The sequence below is a fragment of the Hippopotamus amphibius genome, chromosome 5 (assembly GCF_030028045.1).
Source record: "Hippopotamus amphibius kiboko isolate mHipAmp2 chromosome 5, mHipAmp2.hap2, whole genome shotgun sequence".
In the NCBI taxonomy this organism is placed as follows: Eukaryota; Metazoa; Chordata; class Mammalia; order Artiodactyla; family Hippopotamidae; genus Hippopotamus; species Hippopotamus amphibius.
In genome coordinates, this window is record NC_080190.1 from 60,747,133 (window position 1) to 60,763,443 (window position 16,311).

General features: G+C 40.4%; 1 protein-coding gene across 1 annotated transcript in view; it reads right to left on the reverse strand.

The window, feature by feature from the left end:
* The window catches only part of LRMDA (leucine rich melanocyte differentiation associated), a 1,013,857-nt gene that overhangs the window by 268,585 nt on the left and 728,961 nt on the right, over positions 1-16,311 (reverse strand). The gene's annotated exons all lie outside the window — the stretch shown is intronic.

A 16,311-nucleotide genomic window follows, 5' to 3' on the forward strand; every position in this document is an offset into this window, starting at 1 on the left:
CGTGGGCTTTCTGTAGCTGCCTAGGGCAGGGGATACTCTTCGTTGTGGTGCATGGGCTTCTCATTGTGGTGGCTTCTCTTGTTGCAGAGCACAGCCTCTAGGTGCGCAGGCTTCAGCAGGTGCAGCATGTGGGCTCAGCAGTTGTGGCACACAGGCTTAGCTCCTCCGTGGCATGTGGGATCTTCCCAGACAACGGCTTGAACCCGTGTCCCTTGAATCAGCAGGTGGATTCTTAACCACTCTGCCACCAAGGAAGCCCTACATCTGGGTTTGAAATTCAAGCCTTTCTCACTTATAGCCCATTTTCTCATCACACAGCCATGTTATTTCCTGTCTTTTCCTTTATCTGCTTTACCAAGGATGGATTTGGCCAAGATAAAGATGCCAAGGTAGCCACAGCCACAGTATAGCAAGAACACAGCCACTTAAATGCCCAGAATTATCCAGAAATTTAGTGACAGTGTTGAAGTATAAGCTCCCCTCAATCCTGCTACCGTTCTAGGAACCAAGAAGGAGAGCTGCCCCCTGAACCATACCTTGCCATTGCCTCTAAACATCAAAACAATTGACTCTTTTATAAAGTTCAGCCCTCCTTTTGCAGGAGTAAAAGAGCTATCAGGTGTCAACTTAACCTATAGCCACCCCCTAATAAGTTTAAGATAAAAGGCCAATACATTCAAATAAGATTCAGACATAATTAAATAGTATTTGTTACCAAGCCCCATCTAATTATATCAGTCAATCTTTTATTACCAGACCCACAAGTGCAGAGAACTCTATTATAATCTCTCTTTATAATGATCTCCTCACTAGCTGACTCCTGGAACTCCACAATAAATTAATCATCTGCTCGCAATCATGAGTAAACATCAACTCAATTAAGAATTGATAAATAAACAGTTCGCTCCAAGGCTTGTCCTGATACGGAGGGGAGGACCACTGGGCGCCTGCCAGGGCAGTGCTGGGATGGAAGTGCTGAGATGTTCACGGCTCTCTGAAGCGGCTTTTCTTCTGCTGTTGTTTACAGGAGATGTTCTGGCTGTCGTGTTCTGCTCCCACCCTGCCTGTGGAGGTGGAGAATGACTTATTCATTTGTCTTCTCTGGGTGCTAAATGTGGAAGAATTGCTCATCTTATCCTTACCGTGTGCTACACATCATCACATATCTGAAAGAAAACCAGTAGGAAGGCATAAAATACAAGAAAAGTGAACTCTGCTTTATCAAACAGTAAAGGAGAAGAAACTCTTGTACATATTAAGAGGCAGGACTTTGTACTGAATGGTTACATAAATGTTAGGGGTTAAATTGTATCTCTCCAAAAGGTATGTTGAAGTCCTAAACCCCAGTCTCTCAGAACCGGAGCGTATTTGGAAACAGGGTGGTTGCAGATGTAATTAGTTAAAATGAGGTCATGATGGAGTAGGGTGAGCCCTTAACCAATATGACTGGTGTCCTTATAAAAAGACGATGTGAGGACACAGAGAGAAAGCCACGTGAAGAGACCCACAGGGAGGAGAGCTTGGCATGATACATTTATAAGTGAAGTAAAAACAAGACTTTCCAGCTACCAGCAGAAGTTAGGAAGAGGCAAAGGACTCTACCCAGAGTCCTAGAGGGAGCGTGGCCCTGCTGACACTTTGATTTCACACTTCTAGTTTCCAGAACTGCAACAGAATACATTTCTGTTGTTTTAAGCCACCGACCTTGTGGTACTTTGCTATGGCAGCCCTAAAAAACCAATACAAAAATTGATTACAATAAAAAGAATCGAGGTAAAGTTTCTGAGAATTGTTAGACAGTAGGTTCCACACCAAGCATGTTATAGGCATAAGCACATAGAATATTCACAACTACCTCATGAAGTTAGTACTCTTAGTCCTACTTTACAGATGAGGTAACAGGGATGACCGGGGCTAACAGCCCCAAAATTACAGAGCTGGGGAGCAGCAAACCTCTCTGGTACTGGAGGCACACACTTCATTTCTCCAAACACCACCCCATAAGCCTGATGAGGGCAGGGAGGTGGCAGTGTTATTCACCAGGGTATCCCTCAACTGTGCTGCCCAGAGCTCAAGGGCTCCTCTGCCACAAGTGTAGAGGATGAAGGCAAGCTGATGACTACACGGGTCACCCAGCAATCCTCTTCCACTTCATCCTGCACTAATCCATGTTCACGTTTCGGATTTTCAGTTCTCACATGAAATGTTTAAACCAAGTTCTCCGATGCTAGAAAAAAAAAGTTTTAAAACCATTGCTATACAGAGTAAAATTCATCTCCATAGAAGAATTCCAGATGATGTATACAGAGGGGATGATATAATTTGAAAATTAGCATTCTGCAACCTGTAATGAAATAATGGACATATGTTACCATTATGGAAAGATGCTCAAACATTAGATGAAAGGTTGATTGGGAACTTTAAAGTGAAAGAAGCTGGCTGACACTATATGAACCTACTGATAAAACATTAATTATGTGTCTGATGTGACACAATAGGAAGTGTACAGCACCACATGCAAAAATATGCACTTGAATCTAAGCAATCCCCTGGTGTACACTAGGTTAAAGGAGGTACATGGGATAGAAGAACAGGTTAAATGACACGGCAAGGAAGCAACCAGACAAAATCAAAGTGGTTTGTTCCCAAAGACAAATGATGCCATTCCTCAAAAAACCTCAATGCACAGAGACAGAGACAGACAGAGAGAGACAGAGACAGAGACACACGCACAGAGAGAGAGAGGGAGGGAGGATGGAAAAGAAGAGAAGGGAAACTTTTAGAACCTGATAGAGATCAAAGACACAGAGCAACCAAATACAATGTGTAAACCTTGTTTGGATCCTGATTCAATCAAACTCAATGCAAAAAGTTATTATTGAGACAACTGAGAGAATCAGAATATGGATTGTGTATTAGAAAATATTATGGAATTATTATTAATTTTTTTTTTAGTTGAGATACTGAATGGTGATTGTGTTTAAGGGGAAAATGGTCCTTATGCATTAGAGAAGCTTAGTGAAGTATTTAGGACACAACAACATGATACTTGGGCTGAGATTAGAAGAAAGAAAAAGTCATGGCCTCTGCCCTGAAACCCAAGTGAGCAGCTGCTTTTGTTGAAAATCAGCCACCCTAAATCACCCAAGGTGACTATCTAGGGAGTGACCCACACTCCCCCTGCTCAGGGTATGTCATGCTGAGAACTGCTTGGGATTGCCTAAAACTTCCGTGTCAGCAAAATGAGGTGTGAGGGAGGAAAGCAATCCTACCGAGACCCCTGGAGAGTTGATCTGGTGGCTGGAGCTCACCCCTCCTCTCCTGTAACACCTGTGTGCTCAATTCATGACCCAGACTACCATAAGTATTATTACAAAATCAATCAGGGAAACACACAGAGTACTTACTTCTGTAAGTATTTTAAGGGCGGTATTGCCACTACACATACTTTTTGTTGGGATATGTGGTCAGATGAAATAACGTGTGGAAAATGCTTAAAACAGCATGCTTTCAAAAAAAAAATGCGAGCCATCATCAGCATGATTACTAATGTATTGTTGGTGTTGTACATGCTCGTCACTGAACATTTTCTGTGGGTCCCCTTTGTGCTGACTTTATTTGTCCAATTCAGAGAGTTAGGAAAGTAAGCTCAAGGATAAGGATATACTTACATATTTCTCTCTACCCTCCACCCTTCCCTCCTCCATGCCTACCTGGGGCAGTGTTATGTACATAACAGGTTTGCAACAAATACCCGTTTACAAGACACCTGGGTGGGGAGGCTGGTGGTGCTTATCCCTTCAATGCAGTGATGGGAACAAAAATGGGCATTCGAGGCAGGAGACACAGTTAAATTCCTGTGCTGTCACTTAATGAGCTTCGTCATCTCACTGGATACCTTGGAGCCTCAGTTTCCTGTAATATGTTAAAATGGGGACCAAAGTGCCTGCCTCGAAAGGCTGTGAGGACACAGATGGATTTCAACTTGGCTGCTGACTCACAGCAAGCTTCTCTCTTCCTCTGTAGGATGGGGATAGAGACTGCTAACTAGGACTCTCCAAGTATTAACTTCAAGAGGGTATACAAAGGCCATGCATAGAATAGATGCTGTTATCAACTGAATGTTTCCGTCCCTTCCAGATTCATATGTGGAAGCCTAACCCCAGTGTGATGGTTTTTGGAGGTGGGGCCTTTAGGGGGTGATTAGGTCATGAGGGTGAAGCTCTCATGAGTACTGTTAGTGTTCTTAAAAGAGACCAGACGGCTTACTTTTCTCTCTCCACCACGTGAAGAATCTAGGAAGAGAATTCTCACCGTGCTGACTGAGAAAAAATGCACAAATTAAAAGTTGTGAGTTATGTTTTATTTGGGGACCTTACTGAAGACTATAGCCTGGGAGACAGCCTCTCAGATAGCTCTGAGGAATAGTTCCAAAGAGGTAAGGGGGGAGCCAGGAAAAAAAAAGTAGTAGAACATCAAAAGATTGCTGCTAATCACAAGAAACAGACGTCTCAAGTTAACAGTGTTAGTGCCTTTATCTGTATGGGAAGATGCAAGGGCCTGGGCTCACTGAAATTAGTCCTTTGATATGCATCTTACCTATCTTGGGCTAGTATCCTGGTTTTATCCACCCTGAATTCCCCTCAGGGTGCAGCATTGGGCAGCTGCAGTGGCGATGACTTGTTGATGGCTACCTTCCTTGTTTACAGGAATGGCAGGAAACATTCTTTGTTTACTGAAACAGTGGGTAACCTATTTGGGTCCACAACCAGAACTGGACCACATTGGCACCCTGATCTTGGACTTCCTGCCTCCAGAACCGTGAGAAATAAGTTCTGTTTTTAAGCCATCCAGTCTAAGGTATCTTGGTATAACGGCCTGAACTTATAGAGATGTATGGTAAGTATGCATTCTTGCTCCCTTAAGTAAAAAGTTTTCAAATTTCTGTTGGCATCCCAGGCTGTCTCCCCTGTAGTCCCTGTGGCTGGGCTCTCCCACCTCCACCCAGCCCTGCCCACTGGCAGCCGCACCAGACACTCATTATGGCCAGTGGACGACGGAGGGGCTAAGACAATGCCTGGTGCTCCCACTTTGAAAATGACAACGTTGCAAAGCCGAAGTTTCAACATTCTAAGAGCGTACAAGAGAAAGCTACCAAAGTTCTAGGAGAGAGGGGGGACATACAAACAAACAGTGTTCTAAGTTTCCTTAAATTTTCAAAGTATAATCATTAACCTTGGATAACTCAATTTCCCCATGTGTAAAACCAAGAGTATTCTTAGCCTGAGCCTTTCACACCTATAGAATTCAGGGGTGTATGAACTTTGACAGGAAAGACGTTATTTTTATATATAAAAATATATTTATATAAGTATTGATATATAATTTGTGTTATATAAAAAGACGTGAAAGTTAATGGAAATAACTTCTAAGGGAACTCTAACATTTTCTTTGATTATAAATGTAGCCACCAAAATATCATCAATAAGATATTTTCATGTCACATCATTGTAGAAACCTGAAATACTATTTACATTCACCACTGCCATGAAATTACAGTAGCTTTTCGACCTGCTTTTGGATCTTGCTATGTGTATTAATAAGGAAGCAGATAAATTCCTGTCATAAATTTGATTTTTAAATATTTTGACAACAATATTTCAATATACTTAGTTTGCTTTATAATCCTATATATTTGATTTTGTGCATTTAATAATCATTAATGTGAGAGGGGTCCATGGGTTTTTACCGGACTGTCAAAGGGATCCAGGCACCAAAAAATTTAAGGACGCTGGAAGGATCTCCAATCCTTCCAGCTATGACTCCACAAGTGGTTATTTGCAATCCACACTGCTGATACCTGTCATCCGTTCTCTGGCTTAAGTCTTGTTCATGTAGTTGGTTAAGTCTACAGGTCCTAGAGTCAGATTACCTGGGTTCTAATCTATATCTGCCCCTAACTGGCTGTATGGCTTTGAGCAATTTTTCTGGCCTCTCTGAGCCTAAGTTTCTTCGTTTATAAAGTGAGGATCAATCCATCAACTTCTTTGGGGTTGTTGTAGAAATTAGTAATATACTCAAAATAATGGTTATTGCAGCACTCAGTTAATGATTATTGACGTTACTCTTGTTAGGTTTAAAATATATTGGTATCTGGTAGTTTTGAACTACATCACTTACAGGGACAAACTTCCTCCAAACCAAATCTATTATTATTCAGACCCTTTGAAACATCATTTAATACTTCAAGACACAAGGAAGAGATAAATCAATAGAATAATGGAATAAGTATAAATCATTGGGTTTCACCTCTGCTTATTCCAAACTGTTATAGAAGAAATACACAAAAAATGAGATACTTTGAAAAAGTCCACACCATCTTCATTTTACTGGAATTCCCTTTAGAATCCTCTTTGCTCTGGGATTGTATATGTTTTTCCCTTCACTTAATTTCCTGCCTGCAGTTTGTATATAGAAACTGATAAGACACTAACTGTGTGTGAGATTTTGTGGATATGTCCTTAATGTAAATAATCCAATCTCTCCCCAACAAACTGTTTCTGTCATAAGGCTATCTGTGATAATAACTAGAGCAGCCACTTAGAGACTTTTGTTCTCCATTAGAGGGGCGATATCTCGACTAGCAAGAATGGTTTTATTACTTTGCATAAACTTCTGTAGCTTAAAAGAGCAGTAGTAAAGTTAGCTCAAGGCCCTTTATGACTTCTTTTGTTCTGCGAAGTTGGGGAGGAAAAACATCAGTGAGGTATGAAAAGGCTGTTTGTTTACAATCAGTACCCAGATCCTCGCCTTTTTCATAAAAGGAAAGGAAACCAGCAGGAGAATTACAATACCCAGCACCTCCCTGGGTCTCTCTGCATTCTCCACACTTGTGTATTAAGCAGCTAGGCAGCTGTTGAACAAGTACTATCAACAAAGCAATCTTCTAGCCCTTTGATTCAGGCTATTCATATCTTCTGCCCTGAAATAAAATGACTTTCACAATTAAAACACTGAAATCAATGCAGTATCTATTGTCATGTCTGCAGGAGAAAAGCTTTAATTACAGCCATAGTTAGATAACACAATCATTACACCTCCTTAATCTCAAATATAAAACCAGCACCCTCTGAGTACTTCGCCACCCTTTCTTTGATTTTTTTTTTTTCCTTTTTCTTTTTTTTTTTTTCCTTTCTCTTTTTCCCCCCAATGTGAATGGCTTTTTATCTAAGCACTTCAATTTGCATGCCTTTGCTTGGAGGCAGCTCCCCATGATATGTTAATTGCAGATTGCTTTAAGTACTAAAAGATTAACATAAAACCCTTTGCAAACAAGCTAATAGTTTATGATAATTTTTGCATGGCCTTTGTCTGTCTATCACTGGATTGCCTCTAGCTGTAATTTTATAAAGAAGCTGTAAAATATCATTTAAACAAGTTCATTTACACATAATTATTACCAGAATCACATTATTCAATTTAGATACTCCAGCCTATTAACAATCCATGAACTAAAATGTAATTAAACTATTTTCCTTTTATGAACCTATTCATTACAATGTGTGGGAGATGGATCTCTCAGTTTCACTGCAAATTTCAGCGCTTTGTTGTTGAAATTGACAAGTCTGGCACTCATTATGTGCTTTTAATTATATTAAAAGTATGGCAAGACAGCTCAGATAAAGAATATATTTAGAAAAGAATGCCTAGAAATGCCAAGATGGTGTCATACCCAAATCCATATTTATTTTACCTGTGCATTTTTGGGGGCCCTCTTAACAGCGAAAAATAAAATCAGTCTGGTTGTTTTAATTGAGATTTTCATAGCTTCTCTTAGCAATTTTTCCAATTTAAGCCAAGGATAAATATCTCATCTAATTAATTGTGTTTACTCAGTTTTCCAGATTTCTATCTACTTTTTTTTTCTTCAAAAACTTGTACCCAAATAAGTATATGCTCCAAGACTTTACATACAGACACACAATTACCTCACGTGAGGGATGCCATATTTAGGATTTGATTCAAAACCTGCTGAACAGCTTAATTTCTGATACAAGCTTTCATCTGTGTGGCAGCAACTTCATTAATCGGAAACATTTCATCTATTTTGAAAGGGGTAAGTTCCCTGCTTCTGCTTGCTTTTGCTTGATTTCTGGGGTAACAAGCTCTATGGGTTACAGCAGACCCAGAACAAACAACCTAAAACTGGGACCTGTAAGACTGGCCACTGATGACTATCCTTAAGTCAATAGTAACGACATAAGGCATCCCATTTTGGGTATCTCTAGAGCAGTTACCAAACAGGAGCTCCACAAAATCCTGAGCCCAGGCTGGGTGGCACCCCCTCCGCCACCCACAAAGATAGACCTGGTACATGATTGTCCAAAGCTCTGCTTCCTCTCTCCACCCTCCTTAGAATGCTCAACACCTCCTGCCTACTGCAATCTGGACAGTCTTCATCTTTCATGGATCCAATCATGACTCACAGTTTCCAGTAAGAACCTTTCCTGCTCTCCACAGTCTACACTGACTGAAGTCTTGGAGCACTGGGAGTCTGCACATGCACTTGGCATCCAGCACGCACGTTCTTCCATAGGTAGCTATGCGCTTGTTGACTATCTCTTGTCTTTTCAACCACCTATGTCTCTCTGTACCTCTATGTACCTCTCTTGTACACCTCTCATGGCCTAACAGTGCCTTATTCTTGGCCAATGTTTAACTGAAATACTGTATATGCTGATCAGACTGTAAAGCCAACCACTGTCCTTTTCTCAAAGAGCTACTATTATGTCTTGCGAATGGAAGATATACCCAGGGATTCCTTGGCTGGCACTTTAATCACTCCTCCTTGGGGACGGTCTCAAAGAAGAAATTCAGTTGATTACAAGGATAGCTTTGTGATTTGGCCAAGAGCTTCTCAAGAAACAAAAATCACCCTAAAACTTTCTGGGCCTTGGGAAACGAACTACTGCCCACCCTGCCTTCCAAAGTCTGAAGATCTGCAGTGGAAGCAAGACTCCTACTTATGGAAAATGCCAATTGGTACCGTGTGCCGCTGTCAGTCACACTGGTGGAGTGGGGAAGAGGGAATAAAACCGAGAAGCTATATACTTTATTCTAAGCCTCTTGCCTAGGAATAAATTTAGAATTATCATCTTTATCTTTAAATAAATAGATAGACAAGCAAATATAAAGGATCCATGGCCAGTGATTCAGTATATTTTACTGTTAAATACAAGACAACAGGCCCCAAATGGAGTCATGTATGCAAAGCCTCATGTCACCAAAGTGAGACCACTTCATCACAGTTTAGGCTCTCCCAGAAACGTAATCCTAAATGTCAATCAAGAATCACCTGATCCCAGAAGGAGGCAAGTAAGATTGGTGGCATTTCTAATGACAGTAGTATAAATAGCTAATTGTAATAAAAAACACTATCCAAAAAAAAAAAGAATCACCTGATCAGCAGCAGTTAGCTAATCTGCCTAATAGACCCCTGCCAACCCTAAAGGAAAGTATCCTTGCAATAATAGATCCATTTTTTTTTCTAGCATAACTTCCTTGTTTCTGCCCCCTTCTGATCATAAAAGTCCCTCACTTTGCACAGCTCCTTGGAGCTCCTTTCTGTCTGCTAACTGGAACACTGCCTGATTCTTGAACTATTGAATAAAGCCAATAAGATCTTTAAAATTCACTCAGTTGCATTTTTTTTTTTGAATTTTGTTTTTTAATGTTACTGATATGCTTACTGAGTTCACTCATTGGATAGACTAAATCCAAGGGGACACAGTAAGCAAAATCACACCCCCACAAACAGCCACCCCAAATTCCTTTTGGCCATTCACATCTCACAGAGTTTGATAGAACATAACCAACTCTTGCTCATATGAAGGAATCCAGGCAAAGGCCTGAAGAATCCACACCCATCCTGTGACTCAGACACCAGGCAGAGGCGTATGATGGGCTTTCTATAATTCTTTTCCGTCAGCACACTGTATTTCTCTTATCTTGAACCTCACAGCCTTGTTTGTTTTATTCACCAGCGTGCATGAAAGTCTGGCACGATGCCTAGCGCATACAGACAACTCAATAAATGTGTTAAAAGTTAAATTTATTGGTGGAAACTTAATGTACTAGTTGGGACTTTACTCCACGGTAGAGTCTTACCATTACCAGGTACAGCAAATACTGGTACATTTCAATGACATACAGATTTAAATGCTGGGATTAGGTTGTTAAGAAAAAGTATCCAAATCTGGGAAATAAGGGAGTGGGGGGACCGGAAAAGACAGAAAATCCGTTCCATGGCATGCTGTGGCACTGTTTGGTTATTTAATTCCTCAAGAGAGTATACTGAGTTCTGTTGGGGGTAAAATAATTCATATTAAAAAAATTACCATATTTTCCAGTGAAGTGCTTGTGACTTTGTAAACTTATTTAAAACTAGTGGGAACAAAACAAAAAACATTTTACAGAAAAAAACTCAATTAAAAAAAAAAAAGAGAGATTATACTGACGTTTGGTGTTACTGCTCCCTGCTTGATTACAGCTCAGACACAGTGGAGTCACATGGTAAACTGTAGATTTTCGTGCAGTTAAAAAAAAAAAAAAAAGGTCCCCTGGGGTTAGGATCTTATTGCTATATAGGATATTGGTCTGTATCTAACCTCACAAACCCAGTTTAACATCCTTTTTTTTTTTTTTCTCTTGAGTGCCCATAAATACCCAGCTCCACAAAGGCTGTTGAAACCAACTCTACCATATTACTAGTGCCCTCATTACGGACTTAAATATATTAATAATTTAAAACAACAATGTATGTGTTCATAAAGTACTTGTGTGAGTTATGTTTGTTTTTTAATTTTTGAAACTTATACATGACAATGTCCTAGGACAGGGCTTAGCAACCTCTGTAAGGCTGAGGGGGCCCCACTCGTGCACCGGCCACGTCCTCCAAACTCTGAGGTCCATGCACATGAGGGACAGAAGAGGACAGATATGCAAGGGGACAGAATCGCTGGCAGGCAGCTGATCCCCCCAAATCTTCACTGCCTGACAGGCAAAAGCATGAGGCTAAGGTCAACGGATGCCCAAGAGAATTCCCCAAAAGAGGAAATGAAGGAGGATGGGGTCGGAGCAAACAGTGGACAAGTAAACAGAGAAAAGACTCTGAAGGGATGTAGACAGTAGATGGTGGGGGAGGGGCGTGAGGGGACTCTGCTTTGATATCTATGCCTCAGGGCAAAGAAATTCCTCATTCTTCTAAGAAATGGTTGGATTCGGTAATTTTAGCAGTCTTGTGCAGTTTGAATAGCAGGTATCCTAATGGTTTCTTGATTTCATTTTAAGACCTCTCTTTCTACTTCTACTTTCCCAGTGCCCTGGGGCATTCACAAACGGCCTTCACACTCCCAGTCTCTCCCGGTGCTCCTGGTATGCGCCGCTTTGCATTTGGGGTTCACCTGGGCCCAGGAGCTGCAGAGGCTCTGTCTTCTCTTTGGCCTGGGACAGGTTGTACTCCTGTCCAGTCTCACACTGGCAGTTCCCTTGGGACTGTATCTAATGCCAATCCTCAGAGGAAGAAACAAATGAGCTTATTTACAAAACAGAAGTAGAGTCACAGAAGTAGAAAACACACTTATGGTTACCAGGGGATGAGGTGGGGGGGCATAAATTGGAAGATTGGGAATGACATATACACACTACTACATATAAAATAGATCACTAACAAGAACCTCCTATATAGCACAGGGAACTCTACTCAATATTCTGTAATGGCCTATATGGGGAAAGAATCTAAAAAAACAGTGGATATATGTATATTTAACTGATTCACGTTGCTGTACACCTGAAACTAACGCAACATTGTAAATCAACTATACTCCAATAAAAATTAAAAAAAGAAAAAGAAAAAGAAAAAAAGAAAGAAAGAAACTCTCTCCCAGTGTAGGAACAAGAATTTCCCAGAGCCGAGTGTATTTCCCTGTCGTTTTTTGCACTATGCCTCATAGTTCCTCTTACCCGCAATTCTCGGAACACAGGGAAAATGAAAACGGGGACTTGAATCCACTGACTGGACATCCCAGTGCCCACACCCTGCCTCCCCCACCCCAGTGGGGCTGGAATCCACCTGGATGACCAAAGAGGAGACCTCAATTGCACAATTCACTTTTCAAGTTCCCTGCATACCAGCCTGGCTCAAAAACATACTGCCTCTTGGATATCTATAAGTTGTAGGCAGCTAACTACATTCCACTCCATGCCTGGGGGAGAGTTTCAACCTCAAACAACTTTATTTAAACAATTTCTTACTTAACATGTTTTTCTCAGTGCTTCAAATCCAATCACTTCTTGCGTTGCAGGGAAGAACTGCTACAGGACAAAAAGAACAACACAACCTGTTTTTATTTTAATATCTTCCGGGTCTCTCGGCACTGCCATCATTTGGGCTGTCAGCCCTTCACTGCCTGAGGTGGCTTCCCGCTCTCTGCAGACAGTCTGCCTCCCCACTAATGGCACTGTTCGGGCGAGGGGGAAATGCAATTTTCCACTCCATTACAAGCACTGTGTAAAAGGACCTCCTTTCCTCACTGCACACAGATAAGGACCTAATGAAATTCCATTCACTAAGTATTACAATAAGCGACTCCACTCCAAATACAGGCATTCTCAGTGCCTGCCAAGCCCCCCACTCCAGGAGCAATTGCCATTGAATGTCCCTGGATTGGATCCCGTCAGGATGAAAAACTCCAGGGTACTCAGGGAGAGACTCTGGGAGAAGGGAACACACATGGCAGCAGATCCATGTCTTTGGCACTTCCTTATAATCATTACACCTGGATGGTGTTGCTTATGGACTCTGGAGGAAATTTGAAATTCTTGTGTTTGGAAACAGAAATCTTGGGAGAGCCAAAATACCCCCTTAAGAGATCTGGACATCACATAACATAACCTACAGAAATAGGTAACAAAAGGGAGAAAAGAGGAGGTATGTGCAGTTTGTATTCTAAAATAGGAAGTAAAGACAGACAAGCTTCCTAGTGAGGGTGCGAAGCTCATGAAAGCTTACTGCAAACGTGAAAATTACTTCATATTCTCCCATTGTTCTATCCTTATCTCCTTCCTACCTATATCTCTTTCCCAACGTATTTTTCCTTGATTCAAGGTAAAGCAATATGAAAACTAACGGAAAATAAGATTCCCTCTTCTCCCCCATCCACAGTGTCAATGTCCTCATGGTTCTCTGGGGTCCCCAGGGTTGTGCCGTGTCCTCCCTGCCAATGATGCTCTCCAGCTACAAGTAGCTCTGGATTTGCCCCACACCAGAACTCACCACTCCATCCCCATGCCCTCCAGCTTCTATTCTGTCATCAAATAATCCATGTCACTAGAGAAGGCCTGATGAAGGTCTAGTCTAAGGACAAATCAAGAAGCCACTTCTGAAGACACAAGACCTTGGCTTCGAAGAATTCATAGTTAATGTTAATTCAAAGGTACAGTTTCTATGTATAAGGGATACGATTTGGGGACTTTCTGTGGAATTTCTTCAATTTTGTCACAAAGGTGCTCCTAGATCTCAATTGAGCCACACAATTATGTCAGGAGAAAGACAGAAAAATATAGCCTAATAACATATATATTCAGTAATGTACATAATTAACTATATTTGCATGTATATAAATAAATTTACATTTTAAAACACTTATTTTATATCCTCATTTCCCATGCTCATTTGCCCCCTCAAAGGCAATGATTTTAATATGTTCTGTGTGGATCTTTTTATCATATGAATTCTTTAAAAATGCATTTTTGTTCACTTTATACTATGTTGCAGGATACACCCACGTTATTACATGTTATTACACGTCACTTTGTTCTGACTGCCATATAAAGTTCCACTGAAAATATATAGGACAGTTTCAGGCTTTTGCTATTAAAAATAATAATCCCAAGGACTTTCTTCAGATGTTTCTCATTGTACATGGGTCACAGTGGAATTTCTGGGTCATGGAGTATATTAATATTCAATTTTAGGTAAATAACTTTCCAAAGCACAGTACCAATTTGTAACCCCAACAGTAACATATAAGGGTTCCCATAGATCCACATCTTAACAGTCAACTTTTAAAAAAATGTTTTCCAGTCACAAGATGAAAAATCTTATTGGATTTTCTTTACAATTTCCTAATCATTAATAAGCATATCTCTTCCCATGTTAATTTGCCATAAATTTTTCCTCATCTGCAAAACTTCTCTTTTGTTCACTTTTCCATTGAGTTGTTGGTAGTTTTTTTATTCGTGTATAGGAACTCTTGACATGCTCTTAATACTAATCCATTAGCAAGTGTGTATACTGAGAATATCTTTCTCCTAGTTTGCAACTTGACTTTTCCATTTTTTAAGATGTCTTTTGATTAACAATATTTTTCATTTTAATAGACCAATATTTAACAATCTTTTCTCTCATAGTCAACTCTCTTTATGTCTTAAAAAATCTTGCTGCTTCATTCATGCTCATGTACTTTTTTTCATGTGTTTTTAACTCATATAAGTCATATTGTTATATGTGCTACCTTTCTTTTGTCATAGAAGTCCTATGTTTCTAAGATTCACTGTGTTGTGATATGTACATCTGCTTTGCTGCCCTTAATTCCTCTGGTTACACCATTTTTTATCAACCTACTCTCACGCCCATTTTATAAACCAGGCACTTTATATGTGATCAGTCACAAAACCTCCTAATTTCCTTTTTCCCGAAAACAAAGTCATCAAGTAGAATTGGGATATGGCTCACTTCTGAGGTAGAAGAAGAATGATTACCACCCTGTACTTTTATAAAGTCATTTCATGTACTTAAAAAATGCTTCGAATTATCCCAAAATGTGACAGACACACACATTTTTTATAGAACCTACTACTTAGCCCACATCTTGACAAATAGATTTCCTCTCCTGTGCCAGCACCATCTAGAGAGCTCTGTTGAAAGGATGCTGCAGCTGTTTCAGCTCAGGGAGAAAGAGCATCATAATAGGTGAGCAATCCCCGCCAGGGGCTTGGGAATAGCAGCATGCATGCTCTGCACTGTCATCTCAGGTAGAGTAAGGTGCATCTTCTTCCACCCCTCAACACAAACCCTGCTACTTCCTAGGAGCCAAGAAGAGCCACACCCTCACATGCTCAGCCCACTGTTTAAATCAAAGACAGGCTCCTGTACACTCTGGTCCTTGCTCAAGCAAAGGCATAAAATAACAGACTGATGGGAGAAACAGCTCAAGCCCACATCATCAAATCTTGGCTAATGTCCCCTAACCATCACCTTACACACACCATTTCTCACCCAAATGCTTCTAATTTCCCATTTTAACTGGCTATGAGATGATATTTTAGAATTAGGTTTCTGAGGAAGAAAAGGGGGCCGGGTGTAAGAACAGCTGCAAAGACACTGATGTTCTTTCTCAACTCTGGCCCAATTAGTTATGCAGCAGGTGGTTCTGTTTAATCCAGGTGGAATTTACTGAGAGCTCTGGCATTCCCAGCACTGCACTCAACTTCAATGGCAGAAAATCAAAGCTACGAAATCACCAAGTACAGCCCCTGGCACATCGTGAGCTCCCAAGTAAGTGTTACTTTCCTTTGCCTTCTCTCTTTCTTGCATTACTCAAAAGGATTTCAGTTCACATGGGGCAATGAGGCTTGCCCCATGCCACAACCACCTGACTCAACAATTCTTGAGACATTTAAGTGTTCCTTACCAGGTGAAACAAAAAATGAGCTAATAAAGAAATGATATCCCTAACATATACACACTACTAAATATAAAATAATCAATAAGGACCTACTGTATAGCACAGGGAACTCTATTCAGTATTATATAATAACCTATATGGGAAAAGAATCTGAAAAAGAATGGATATATGTATAACTGAATCACTTTGCTGTACACCTGAAACTAACACATTATAAATCACCTATATACTCCAATATAAAAATTAAAAATTAAATAAAAAAAAAGCAAAGATATCCCAAGTGGACATGCTTGGTTGGTAGAAGTCATGTGGAGTAAACAGCTTGCATAAAACAAATACTTCATAAATATTTGGTTCAAGGGATACCTTACAGTAAAAACACCAAATGCTAATGGTACAAGGGATAAGAGATTATTTAAACCAACCTCTTCATTGTACAGATGAGGATTTTTTTTTTTTAATGCTATGTGATTCTGGGACTGAAATGCCATTTTCCTTACGTCTAGTACAGTAGCCTTTATGCTATATTATGCTGCATTTTATGGCGAAGCTGAAAGTCTCAGGA